The sequence below is a fragment of the Dermacentor albipictus genome, chromosome 7 (assembly GCF_038994185.2).
Source record: "Dermacentor albipictus isolate Rhodes 1998 colony chromosome 7, USDA_Dalb.pri_finalv2, whole genome shotgun sequence".
Taxonomy (NCBI): Eukaryota; Metazoa; Arthropoda; class Arachnida; order Ixodida; family Ixodidae; genus Dermacentor; species Dermacentor albipictus.
This window is the reverse complement of record NC_091827.1, coordinates 73654751-73668744: the sequence shown is the minus strand read 5'-3', so window position 1 is coordinate 73668744 and position 13994 is coordinate 73654751. Positions and strand designations below refer to the sequence as shown.

The 13994-nt window shown below is 49.5% G+C and overlaps 1 protein-coding gene across 1 annotated transcript in view; it reads right to left on the bottom strand.

The window, feature by feature from the left end:
- Positions 1-13994, bottom strand: part of LOC135916091 (uncharacterized) — a 107574-nt gene that overhangs the window by 39457 nt on the left and 54123 nt on the right. The gene's annotated exons all lie outside the window — the stretch shown is intronic.

The following is a 13994-nucleotide window of genomic DNA, read 5'->3' as shown; positions in this document are numbered from 1 at the left end:
TGTTTGCGAAGCAGCCTTATGCGAAGCATACTAGCCGCACAACGGCGCTCTTCCTTGCTGTGCCGCCGACGGCCGCGTAGCTACCATATAACGTCATAACAGCTGCAAAACGCCTCCTCGGCACGCCAATCGGCGCGCGTCTCCAGCAGAAGCGTGGTGTGTTGTCAGGAGCACCTCCCTGGAGCAATGATGGGTGCGCGTCTCTCGCAGGGGCCAGTCCGGTTGTCGGGAACGCCTCGCCGCGCTCCCATTCGGAGGCTCAACTCGTGCGTTCGCTTGCGGCCGCGTAGCTACATATCCGGGTCTCAGCTCGTGCGCTCGCCTGCATGAGTTGTTTCTTCGTCTAGCCGAACCAAATATAGCCAAGCAACAGCAGTTAACCAGGCTAAACAGTGGTTAAACAACTAAAATAAAGGCATGTATGCTTCGCACGTTGGGGTTAACCTTAGCTAAGCCACAGCCATTTTTTGATTACTGGAGTGCGGTAATACATAAATTGTGCTGAGTCGAAGATGCAAACATAGATCTGCATAAATAGGTAAGTCGGATACATATGAAACCGACAGTATGTCTGGCGTATAAAATAGAAAACTTGATTCACGCCTTTATTTTTACTCACTACCCATTTCACTGAACACCCAAGGCTGCTTTGCGTTCCAGGGTGACCGTGATTGAGGTACCAGATACCGCATGTTGTGCGATTTGGTTTGTATTCATATTTAAAGTACTAACAAGCAGTGCCAAAGTACGTTGACCAACGGCAGAGAAAGTAGACCCGAAGGCAAGCAGCGATTGTGCGGGCCGTTTTCACTCTAGTTTGTCTGCGTCTTCCGGTGCAGCTCGGAACTTTCTTAAACAGGTGTTAAGGTTAAATGCGTGTCTTTGATGCGCCTCTCATTGATGGCGGACCACACGCACATATCATAAACTCCAGCAGCGCAGTGTTTGCGCATATCAGTGCTTATTGAAGCAGTGCGCTCTAACCTTCACCTGCACGAGAAGCAGACCAGCACGAAGTTTTCTGGATATCGAGTGGTTCCATGCAAACACCCAGATGATGTAATTTAGAAGTCTGGCGGGACCGACTCTTGCAAATCTGTATTCGCGTTCGAAATACTTGCAAAGGAAGCCTTCGCGAGCGTCTCATATTCCAGCTTCTTCCAGTACCTAGCAGTGGGAAACCAGCGCGTTTTTATTATGTAACATTGCATTGGCGACAGTTGCGCTTCCTAGGATTCATAGGAACACCGGCACAGACGCTGTAACAGAGAGGGGTCCCACTGAGTGAGGTGCTGGTTGCAATGCTTTGATGTGGGGCGATACATTCATTTCTGCTACGGGCTTTGAATGCGCTGGGTCTCTCTGGGGTTGGCAAGTGCGTACTGGAAACTACGCGAGTTTTCGTGTTTACCGCGCCGGTTACAGTACGTAAGAAATAGACGCTGTAGAACAATGAATTCTTTATATAGTTTTTACTGGGGCACACTAGTCTACTGTCCTAATTAACGCGATACTTTGAAATTACAAATGTACATTCCGTGTCTCAGAGAGAGAGAGACAGAGGAAAGAGAAAAGGCAGGGAGGTTAACGAGAGGGGAAGATTCGGTTTGCTACCCTACGCCGCGCACCATGCGCCTTCGCGGAGACTCTTTCTTTCCTCCGAAGGTTAGATCTACAGTACCGGCTGACTCCCTCTACACGACACCATCTCCGTTTGTGAGCGCGAATAAACAAATCTAAAAAAAAAGAAAACTCGCTCTTCAATTCTGTTTTGACATCAGTGTTCTCCATTTTCACGTCTACCGAGTCCGCGCAAAGCGATTCCAAAGCCTGATGTTCCGTGTTATGAGAATGGGTACTGTACGTGTGATGTTGCCGCCGGCGGCCAGCCGAACTCAGCGAAGCTTATATGACATATGGGTGACTGCTCAGACGTGTAGCTTGGAATGTACTGCCGAACTAAGATGATGTTACATTTCACTGACACATAAAAGCAGAGACGTCTATCAAAATCTGTAGTAACTTCTGAAACTGCGCCCTAGGTCAGCAGCTCTCACAGGATTTGTTTTCGAAGTTAAAGTACCAATCGTAACATAGGATTATTGCTGTGACTCATTGCGGCGTTATTTTTATGAGGGCATTTTTTCCTCGCTGATAGAGGCATTCGTTTGCATATAAACATCTTTTTTGCACGTATTTGCGCTTTTCGTCACTGGTCAGAACGAAGTTATTCCCCCATTAATAACTAGAAGAACCAGCTGTGAATGGTTGAAGATAAGAAAGGCGTCGATTCCAGTAAACGGCATTGCTACAATATCATGACCCAGAAGACACCCGGTGCTATCCGGTTCTCTGACTGGTAGAGATAGGAAATATGATATGAAGCCATAAAAATATGAAAAAAGAATACTTTCAGACCCCTGAAAATTTAGAAACGGTGAGAAAATCGGTTTGGTTTTCTTAGCAAGCGCAAATGAAAATAAAGGTAGATTAGAGTGCGTGGAAAGACATGGATCCAAACGTTTTGCAAAGATAAACCTATTCTAATTGAATATCTAGTGTCTTTCCCTAGGAGGTTTATGGCGGATTCAGGAGTTCTTCTCTACACCCAAACAAAGCTGTGCATTTCGTACTATTGGAGATGGGAGGCTCGTGTACTGTCCTAAAATTGTGAAACGTTAGTTTCTGAAATTGTAGATGAGGGGTGTTTTGCCACGAGAAAAATACATAACTACTAATGACAAAACATGGATAAAGAAGTGGCTGCCTATATTATTCTTTGAAAGCTCCCTTTCTCCATTCTGATAGAAAGCAAAATTTAATGCATAAGGGAACACAACGCCGCTGTTATTTATTTTTGTAATGCTTTTTTCGAACCTTCGTACTGTTAACTAAAAGCGACGTCATGAATTGCCAACTTTTTCTACTTGGGCCGTTTTGATGCATTACCTGTTTTCGTAAATACCTAGAGTCGGCCTTTGATGCATTGTGAAAGGAGTTTAGTCCGTCATTAAGGAACGGTAATTATTGCTGTATGCCAGTCTGTGAAGTTTAAGATTTTTTGTCAAGCCAGTGAGGAGAACGGTGGCAGCATAACCACGTGGTTGTAGTGCTTGCGTCGTTCTGCTTCACCCAAGCATCATCACGCCAAGGAGAGACTGCAATATTGTCACGTGGTAGTGACGGTGAAGAAAGAACACAGTAGCAGTACTGTGAAAGACAAAACTAGCTTTTATTGGGCGAACCTATGCCCACAAAACAGGCCACACTTAAAGCACAACGATAGCGGCGAACACAGTCGGCGATCGTCGAAAATCTGATCAGCGAGTCAAGTGCGTTGGCTTTTGTAGAGCAGTCGTCGAATGTTCCAGACTAATCATTCGGACCTGTGTGCCTTCCACAAAGTTCTACACCATTCGCGTTACGCGATGAAATTAGATAACACAAGGTTCGGCGACAACAGACAGCCAGGTAGAAGCATCGATAACTTTCCAGAAACATCGGATACATTCAAGCGCATCCCTCGCTGTGCGATTACAGTTGTTAAGCGGCGAAACATGGTCGCCCGATAAAGATAAGTACACGTGTCAATATTATCTAATGAAGTAACACATTTTATCACAAACAAGACTTTAAAATTTTTGCTCTAAATAAGCCTGAGCTCTAGCGGTGCGCCGAGACAGCGCGACAGTTTAGAAGGTGACTGCTCAAAGCTTTCAGTCGAAATTGAGATCAAAGGAAAGAAGGGAATTCTGTGAGGGATTGTCGCGGTGATTGCGCTCAGTAAAAGTGCGTGCCACAGAGGTGACTTGGTATGCACACTGCGTGTGTGTCGTTTGTATTTGGTTTCGTTTAAATCTTGTATCTTTTCGTTACAAATATTCTGGTTCAATTTTCACCAATATAAAGACTACAGCCTACATTACCAACATAACCATTCGCTACACAATATTTACATCTTTCATGAAAGCATCCTCGACAAATATTGATTATCCACCATGTTGGCTTAGCGGCTATGGTGTTGCGCGGTTAAGCACGAGGCCACGGGAAAATCCAAGTATTCATTCACACATTAGGTTTCCTTCGCCTTATGAAGACATGAACTCCATTTGAGTCAACCAAATGCGTTTACAGCGAAACTGTTTATGCGGACCCTGTGCCGTCGTTGTCGGACTTCGCTAAAAACGGGCAACGTTACCGAGAAGAAAAGAAGAGCTCAACAGGAGAAAAGTGGTTGTAGTGACCCCTTCCTCTAATTGAGAATTCTGTCTTACACATGAATCTTACACGGTTGTCAGACGATGCATTTTAGGCGATCGAGCCAGACCGGCACCCAATTTATTGACGATTCATTCCGCCCAGCTATGAAAGAAAAAAAAAATATGGATGCGGTTTCTGCTGAACAGTGTCCAGCGATTCAAAGGTGATGCTAAGATGGCGTGGCTGCCGGCAGCAAGAAGTGCCGGCCTTATCTTGAATCGTCGAACCAAGCCAACCAGTCGTAAAAACGATCGCAGCGCTCGCATCGATTGCAGCGCCCGCATCTCCTGTGGTAGGCCTTGCGCCCAATATACGCAGCTCTGGATTAGTGCTTCACACATTCCGTCCCAGCTAGAGCAATGGGAAGACCAGGAGTAGTGCGTACTCCTGAGGAAGAAGGTGCCTACTGTGAGCGTCAGCGAGAGTTGGTTTCTAAACGGGCTCGTCGTTGGAGGATCGACCCCGAATTTCCCACAAGAGAGGCTGAGTTTAGACGATGCGCTAAAAAGCGAAAATGAGATGAAAAAATGGTCCTACAAAAGATTTACGCTATGGACTGCTCGCGAAGTTTGCCTTGCATGGCGTAACACTCAGTGTAAGTCTTCACGGACTGGAAGGGGCAGTGATTTTTTTCTTTTTAGCATAGGACAGTAAGCACCGCGAAGATGCTCTTTTGCAGATAATAGCTGCTGAAAAAAATGTTCCCAAAGGTACAATGGCGTGGCAGGTGTGTTTCGTGCGAGCATGGTGAAAACTGAGATTGAACTGCTACACTATCGTGCCATTGTTTTGATGCCAAGATACGCACGCCCAAAAGTGCTTCGCAAACGTCGGCTCACGTGCGTGTATGTACATTGTGCCAGGTTCATGGCGTACTGAGCTAACGCCACGAATTCTGCTAACGACATGTAGCTGCCTACTGCACAGCTACGGTACGACGCTTCGGTTGGGCAACATCACAACAAATAATTGGGCACTTTTACGACCGAGGAAGAATGTGGACGAAATACAGCGCGTCTATGGATGTGAAAAGCGAGACTGTTTTTCTCACCGAAAGTGTATTTGCGTACATGAAGCGTTAATAACAACTAAATCAGATGCAAATCAAACCGTGACGTTGTCGAAAGCTGCCACATTTACCTGATCGAACAGATTTCGCGTGTGTCTGGTGGGGATACGCACGGAAAACCACACGAGCTGTGGTTTTGCACAGTGCAGAATTGAATCGACATCAGAATCATGGGGTGTGCACACGCAAGTGGTCTTTCATACCGTGAGACCACCCGAAGAAGTTTCAGTAACTTAAGAACATTGCATTTTCATGCTGGAAGCCGCACTGCACTTCGCACTTATTTTCAACTTATTGCATTAAAGCGCAACCTAATATTTGCTCTGTCCTAGATCTTATGCGTTTGTTTTTCGCGCTTTCTATGACATTGTAAAAAAAGACTGGAAAGACGATTGCATCTTTCAAGATTTCTTGCTTTCTTAAGAGCCATAAATTCTCCATCGCTGACCCAAGTTACCAGGCTGACCGACGCCAAGACAGGTGTCGCCATCTTCCGTGCACACCGGTGTGTCTATTGAATAATTCATCCACTACTATTACTATGCAGGGCGACTATAGGATAGCAAAGACAAGTGATAAACTTTGCTGTACTCAAATTAGTCAATGTACTAAATGTAGCCCCCACCCAACACGGGAAGAACAATGAACGGGGATGGCTGATGTGATGGCTCCAGCGGCAGCAGATGAAGCAAAGGCCCACCTTCCACCTGAGTGTCTCTCGTTGAAAAGCAAAGGCGTCGAGACATTTTAAAGCGTATGTCTCCCACTCAGTAGTTGCTCATGAAGAGCATAACTATCAATGATGGTGTAAGACCATACTGCACAGCAGAAGATGTCCTGTTTTGCACAATTGTTCTGAATGCATTAAAGCTTATATTTCGCATATACCTATAATTTCAAGAATCATTTCATCTTACCGCATCCCAGAGAATGCTCGTGTCCTCCCCATCTGACGCAATTTATTTGCAGTATCTATTGCAGCAATTTGTGTTATACTTATACGAATACAGCTTGAAGCAAAAGATATCTGTGAAGTCAGTAATGATTCTACAATATTGTGAAGCTATATCTCAATCGTTTATCCTCGTGTGCGCCGATTTCGTTTCGGTAACAAAACATTTCGGCTTAGTGTACAAATCTGCATTCTGCATTTTTTCATCCTTCGAAAGCAGTAGCGAAACAAGGCAGTGGCTCACCGGGCTTATGCACCCCTTATCCCTGAAATCTTTCTGTTAAAAATTGCCTCCTTCAGCCGCCTACCAAACATTTACCTAGCGCGTCACTCCCAAGTCCTCTCATGCGATTGGTGAAACGGCTAAATTTTAACCGCCAAATTGCCCTGAAAGACGTTGTCCTTGACGACAGGAAACTGCCCAGTCTCTGACGTCTCTGACAAAGTGAAACTAAAGGTGGAATTCCCTTCCAGTTTTTAGAACGATATGTCCTGGTGCGAGTGTGCTGTAAAAATTTGGATTTCTATATGGCAACGCTATAACCCCCTTCCTATAGCGCCTCCGGGCAATGCGGCCTAAGCTCTGAATGAAGTAAAAGAAGAAAGAAAGCCGGGTAACAGACGATGCTGGTGTTCGAAGGAGCTTTGTGCACTTTAGCATACTGTCGCTGATTTCGCAGCTTCGGGTTTAATAATGAACTGAAGTGATGTGCGGTCTATTCTGACGCGATACTACAATTGTCAAGGGGGTGCACTATAGCTGAGCTTGCACATAAATGTTGGTTGATGATGTAAAGCTTTGAAGAATGACAATGTGGCCTGGATGTTAGGCTGGCTCCAGAATGAATCGTATATTATTGATTGCCGCACTGTGTGGAATTATCAGTTTTGACTTATTCGCAAGGTCCGAATACTTTTGTGTGCGTGTGCGTGCGTGCGTTTGTGTACATATTTATTGTAAATGACGCTCACGCAAGGTTGCTGACAGTATTTCTATACGAAAAAGAAAAAAAAACAGATGAGTATTGTAAGCCCCGCTACGGGCGGCTGCAAAACAAACCCAAACGGACGGCGCAGGCCATCTGGGCAGGCGACATGCGTCTCGACGAGATTGTCTCCACACTTGAGTAATGGCTGTTAACGGTTGACCCAGAGCGGGGCCTTGCAAGCAAGCAGAGTAGCCACGCCGTCGGCACCCAGGGCTGCCGCACAGTTCGGGGAGCGCAGAAGGCCATCAGCGCCACATTAGCGGTCGCGCCTCACAGTAAAAAAGGGAGCTTCGGACCCCCGTCGCATTGTGCTTCCTGGGGATCCCCACAGGCGTTTCCCTTGCGCGCGGCCGGCTGGCGGGGGTAAACTCCTTCCCAGCTGGGATCTCCCCGACTGGGCGTCAAACGCCGTAACGGGTGGGCCCGTCTGACTTCCGCGGTGCTCTCATCGGCGCCCTTGAAGAGTGCTTGGTTCGGGTCTAGCCGCGGGCAACGGAGATAGCGCGGCCTCAAGCAGGCGCGCCAGCCTCATTGACTTTGACGGCTTTGCACCGCGCGCTGACCGGCGTAGGGATTCTTTGAGCCGCAAAAGACCCTGCGGTTTTGTCTCGGTTCCGAGGCGCCGTGGGAACGTCTTCTTCGGCTTACGGCCCGGACACGAGGCCGACCTCGGCGGGTGGGCAATTATCCCGGGCTCCTCTGTGACAGTTTGGCTTGCAAACAATTGCTTGTTTAAGGCACCGCATGGCCTGCGGGTTCTTGGAATCCGGTCGCGTCGCGCACGTGTTCGAGCACTGGAAAACATGGTCCCGACGTTCCCAGGCTTTTGGGTTTTGTGAATGTATTTTGTTGTTCAGTGCTTGTTGCGCCGGCTGTGCTCGAGAGCCGTTGCTCGGAACTTGCGATGTGTACAGCTGGCATGACCCTCACCCCTTTGTTGTTGTATATTGTGTATTTCGGGTGAGGATTCTACACCGTGAACTGTACTAAAAAAGATGTTCTTTGACTTTTGGTTGTTCGACTGGCCAATCCCGCACGCAAGTTCTGCTGAACGCAGTGATTGGTGAATGGATTGTCCAGTTGAGACGCAACCCGGCGGCAATTCGCCAGCTATGATTGTGGGCGGAGCGTTACGTCTACAAAATGCGGACGCAGCGCTCCAAAGGGGAGTTCTGGACCTGGCTTCGGTGCTAAGCACCATCGGCTCTGCCGAAATAGGGTCGCCCTATGTGGTCCAAACCAGTGTAGCTATTTGTAACCGATGTACTGTTGAAACTATGCAATCTTGTAACCGAACTTTGTAATTTTATTTGTAAATACAAGTTGTTGTTCGTTCGTTACTGCAGCGGCTTTGTCTTTTCGAACCTAAGTCACCCATTGAGCCACCTGTGCAGACCGTCTCTGACGGTGCGTCTCGGACGCCGACGGTGGGGGTGAATTTCTACGAACCAATCGATCGATCGTTTTGGCATCGAATTCTTACTGGCGCAGTCGACAGGATAGGTTCGGAAGACCAGCTAAGCGCTATCAAGACAGCGGTACATCTGCCAGAGTGGCATCCCAAGAGCTAGCAGCACCTCCGGTGTCTGCAATTGGCTCAAGCCTTGGAGGAGGAAGCCCAACAGCAAGTCATCGCTAGGCGACGTACCTCAACGAGTAGGACGTCGAGGCGCCGACTCAACCCCAGCAGGGAAGCAGCCCGAGCGAGAGCCACGCAGAAAAACCTCGACCTTCGTCCACCTGTGATCCTCGTCTGAAACGTGAGTTTCCTTTCCTCTTACTGTTCAGTCACTGCGGGGCTTCGAAGCTAATCATGATGCAGAATCACAGGGACGATGAGGATGGTCAGAGGGAAAGGGGTAGCAGCGATGGTGAAAGCGAGCCCTTTCTGTCTGAGCGGGAGATGGAGTTTAGACTAAAGATGGCTCAGGAACGCCGCCAGAGCCTAGCCCTTGAACTGGAGCTCGTCAGGGCACGGACAGCGTCGCCATCGAGTGGTCGCGATGGCAGTGGCAGAGCACTTGAGAATGATAGAAACACGGAATGGCGTAAATATTCAAAATTATTAGTTGGTGCTTTCCCCAAATTTCCCACAGACGCCGAGGTCCCCATTTGGTTCGAATCTGTAGAGCACACCTTGGATGCCTACGAGGTGCCGCGAAGCTGTTGGGGTCAGATAGTTTTTCCGCTCCTAGCGGAGCGCATTGAGTACCTGTCAACACGTCTGACTCCCGCACAGCACCGGGATTATGAAGCTTTAAAGGAGGTCGTCCTTGATGAGCTGCAGTTGTCTCCCCTTGAATATCAAAAAAGGTTTTTCGGGGTACGGAAGCGGAAGACCGAGACGTGGAAGAGTTTCACGACTCGTCTTGCCAGTTACCTAAATTTTTATGTGGCCTCTAGGGACGTGTCAAATTTTGCGGAGCTGCTCGAACTCTTGGTGGCTGACCAGCTGAAGACAGTGTTGTCGGAAGAGGCGCTCAGGTACGTCAGGCTGCGAGAAGGTGCAGGGTGGTACAAGGCGTCCGAAATTGCTAGACTTTTGCAAACTTTTGAGGACGCTCACGGCCGCGTGGATCTACCTAAGGGGCAACCCCGGGGCGCCAGCAGTAAGGGCGCAGAAATTACAATTGAGAACCGCAGCAGCAGTGGTTTGGTTTCGCACCAAGGACAGAGGACAAAGCCAAAATCCCCGTGCCCATCCGCAGGACAGCAGAGGCCAACAATTTGCTATGAGTGCGGGTCGGCCGGGCACATTAGACCAAATTGTCCGCGCATCCGCGAAAGGCCGACGCAGACGGCCGCCCAGCAGGAACCGCCAGAGAGGCTCACCGCTCGGGTCGCGCTAGAGAACCCAGCTGCGGGTGACCGCTTGTTGTGTGTAGCTCTCAATTGTAAGGGCCGAACAATGAAGGCAATAGTGGATACGGGTGCCGAGATAACTGTAGTTCGCGAAAGTGCCGTACCAGCGGAATTAGCACAGTCGCATGGCAGTGTAAATCTCCGCGCAGCTTTTGGCGAACGAGTTGAAGCGAAACTCGTGGCGCTACCACTGACACTAAAACAGGGCCAACCCGTGTTTTCCAAAGTGGAGGAGGCGACGCCAGTATTGTGCGCCCTCACGGATAGGCTGAGCGTGAGCGCGGATTGCCTGCTCTCAGCAGAAGATTGGAGCGTGCTCCAGAAGGGTCGGGACGAGGCTTGCGAGCCGCCCCCCGACAAACTCCCGCCGAGCAGCAGCGCAGATATGTTTACAGGACTAGATGGGGAACGGGTTGGCCCCGAACAGCCGGTTGCCGGTGCGAGCAGGAGCGGTGCGCTGCATCCGAACGAGGAAAGGGCAGAGGAAGAATCCCGCAGTAGCTCCGATAAAGTAAGGGGTGATGCCGGGATGTTAGGGGAGGAACAAAAAAGTGACGCGACGGCCAGCAGGGTTCTCGGCAGTACGGCCCTCCTGCCCGCAGAGAGTGTATCACATTTCGAACCACCGGAGCGAGCGTTAGTGATCGAGGTGTTCGGGACACATGCCACCTTGTCTACCACCGAAACGGGGATAGCGCGAGTGAGCGGGCACCACATAGAACTGATGGAAGGAGCCGCGCCAAAGCGTTACCACCCCGATCGCATTCCATCGTCTCCTGAGGCCAGCGAGGCATTCGAAGGTCTCGAGAGTGCTCTGTGCAGTGCCGTCGAGCTGGCGACTCCAGAATCAAGCAAGCCGTTTTGGCTATTCACCGATTCCTCTGCAATTGCTGGGGGCGCATGTCTAGCTCAGATGACCGACAATGGCACAGAGTGCCACATTGCTTTTGCCAGCCACCGCTTCACGCCCACGCAGATGCTGTGGTCTACGATTGAACGCGAGGCGTTTGGCGTCATTTCGGCTATGAAAAAGTTCGACATTGGGGTCTTGGGCATGAAAATATTGGTATCCGACCATAATCCTGTGACGAACATCACTCAGTCTACGCCTCAGAAATCAAAATTAACACGCTGGGCTTTAGCGCTGCAGCGCTATGATGTAGTGGTGCGACACAGAAGGGGAATCATACATACTAATGCCGACGCACTTTCGCGTCTGACAAACCATTGCTGGGAAAAGGATGTAAAAGATAGGGAACCCGCAGTGACGGAAAGTGGAGGCGAGGGAACAAGTGTGGGGTGATGTGATATGACTGCGTTAACCACACAGACGACCTTGGACGATGAACTCATGCTTCCGCATTTCTGTGTGTACCTTGTTCATTTAGTGTGTTTGTTTTGGCGAGTGCTGTCGTCTAAGCTCAATGATGTATGTTTGTATGTTTTCCTCCCAAACTAGAGGCTCACAGTGTCCTTCCGGCTTATGTTTGTACGATACTGCATATTATAGTTTCATGACGCGAGCCCTGTTGCATCAGGGAAGCGTTACTATTTGTTTCGTTTGTGTATTTGCTTTGTGTGTGTCTTGTTTGTACCTAGTTTACGGTGAAACTTATTCATGTGTTCACACTTTCTACGAAATGTGCCGCGTACAGCGCTCCTCATAAAGCGCTGGCATTTATTTATGTTGTTTCAGTAAGCGAACCAGCACGTACTGTACCTTGTTCTTCGTGGCTTACTGTCATGGGCAGGCCGCGGCTCACGCAATTCCTACGTGTGCGAACTCAGACCATCGTTAAAACGCGCTCCATAAGCTTGGCTGGTAACTTTTATTTGTCATGTCCAGAGGCGGCGTATGTACAAGTTTACACGCAGCATGCTTTTGTTTTGGTTTGTTTTGGTTTCTGCTTCGACAACACTGTAAGCGAGTTGTTGTCTCGTCTTGGGTGGGGGGTGTAAGCCCCGCTACGGGCGGCTGCAAAACAAACCCAAACGGACGGCGCGGGCCATCTGGGCAGGCGACATGCGTCTCGACGAGATTGTCTCCACACTTGAGTAATGGCTGTTAACGGTTGACCCAGAGCGGGGCCTTGCAAGCAAGCAGAGTAGCCACGCCGTCGGCACCCAGGGCTGCCGCACAGTTCGGGGAGCGCAGAAGGCCATCAGCGCCACATTAGCGGTCGCGCCTCACAGTAAAAAAGGGAGCTTCGGACCCCCGTCGCATTGTGCTTCCTGGGGATCCCCACAGGCGTTTCCCTTGCGCGCGGCCGGCTGGCGGGGGTAAACTCCTTCCCAGCTGGGATCTCCCCGACTGGGCGTCAAACGCCGTAACGGGTGGGCCCGTCTGACTTCCGCGGTGCTCTCATCGGCGCCCTTGAAGAGTGCTTGGTTCGGGTCTAGCCGCGGGCAACGGAGATAGCGCGGCCTCAAGCAGGCGCGCCAGCCTCATTGACTTTGACGGCTTTGCACCGCGCGCTGACCGGCGTAGGGATTCTTTGAGCCGCAAAAGACCCTGCGGTTTTGTCTCGGTTCCGAGGCGCCGTGGGAACGTCTTCTTCGGCTTACGGCCCGGACACGAGGCCGACCTCGGCGGGTGGGCAATTATCCCGGGCTCCTCTGTGACAGTTTGGCTTGCAAACAATTGCTTGTTTAAGGCACCGCATGGCCTGCGGGTTCTTGGAATCCGGTCGCGTCGCGCACGTGTTCGAGCACTGGAAAACATGGTCCGGACGTTCCCAGGCTTTTGGGTTTTGTGAATGTATTTTGTTGTTCAGTGCTTGTTGCGCCGGCTGTGCTCGAGAGCCGTTGCTCGGAACTTGCGATGTGTACAGCTGGCATGACCCTCACCCCTTTGTTGTTGTATATTGTGTATTTCGGGTGAGGATTCTACACCGTGAACTGTACTAAAAAAGATGTTCTTTGACTTTTGGTTGTTCGACTGGCCAATCCCGCACGCAAGTTCTGCTGAACGCAGTGATTGGTGAATGGATTGTCCAGTTGAGACGCAACCCGGCGGCAATTCGCCAGCTATGATTGTGGGCGGAGCGTTACGTCTACAAAATGCGGACGCAGCGCTCCAAAGGGGAGTTCTGGACCTGGCTTCGGTGCTAAGCACCATCGGCTCTGCCGAAATAGGGTCGCCCTATGTGGTCCAAACCAGTGTAGCTATTTGTAACCGATGTACTGTTGAAACTATGCAATCTTGTAACCGAACTTTGTAATTTTATCTGTAAATACAAGTTGTTGTTCGTTCGTTACTGCAGCGGCTTTGTCTTTTCGAACCTAAGTCACCCATTGAGCCACCTGTGCAGACCGTCTCTGACGGTGCGTCTCGGACGCCGACGGTGGGGGTGAATTTCTACGAACCAATCGATCGATCGTTTTGGCATCGAATTCTTACTAGTATGGACTAATGTTTAGAGCAACCGACTGTTGTTTTGGAGATCGCGCCTTGACCCCATCACTCAACGTTTTCTTGGGTCCGAGGAGAGCAAACACCTAAATATACCTACGTATGTACGTACGTACGTACCTACCCACGTACCTACCTGCCTACACACCAACCCATTCAGCGACCCACACACCCGCCTACCTATCTGCCTACCTACCTGCCTGCCTACCTACTTACCTATCTAACTAGCTTCTGCAAAGTTCCTGGTATTAGGCAAACACTCCTTCGCAATTAAAACTGTACAGCAAGTACAGCATGTAAAACTGTAATTACTTAGCTGAACGTTTACTTATCGATATGTGTGCGTCCAGTAACCCCATAGACATAACCAGCTTGATTTTGACAGCAGTCAAATGTAGTAATTTTAAGCCACTTCTTTATAAGTATAGGTCTTAATTAATTCAGCAGAAT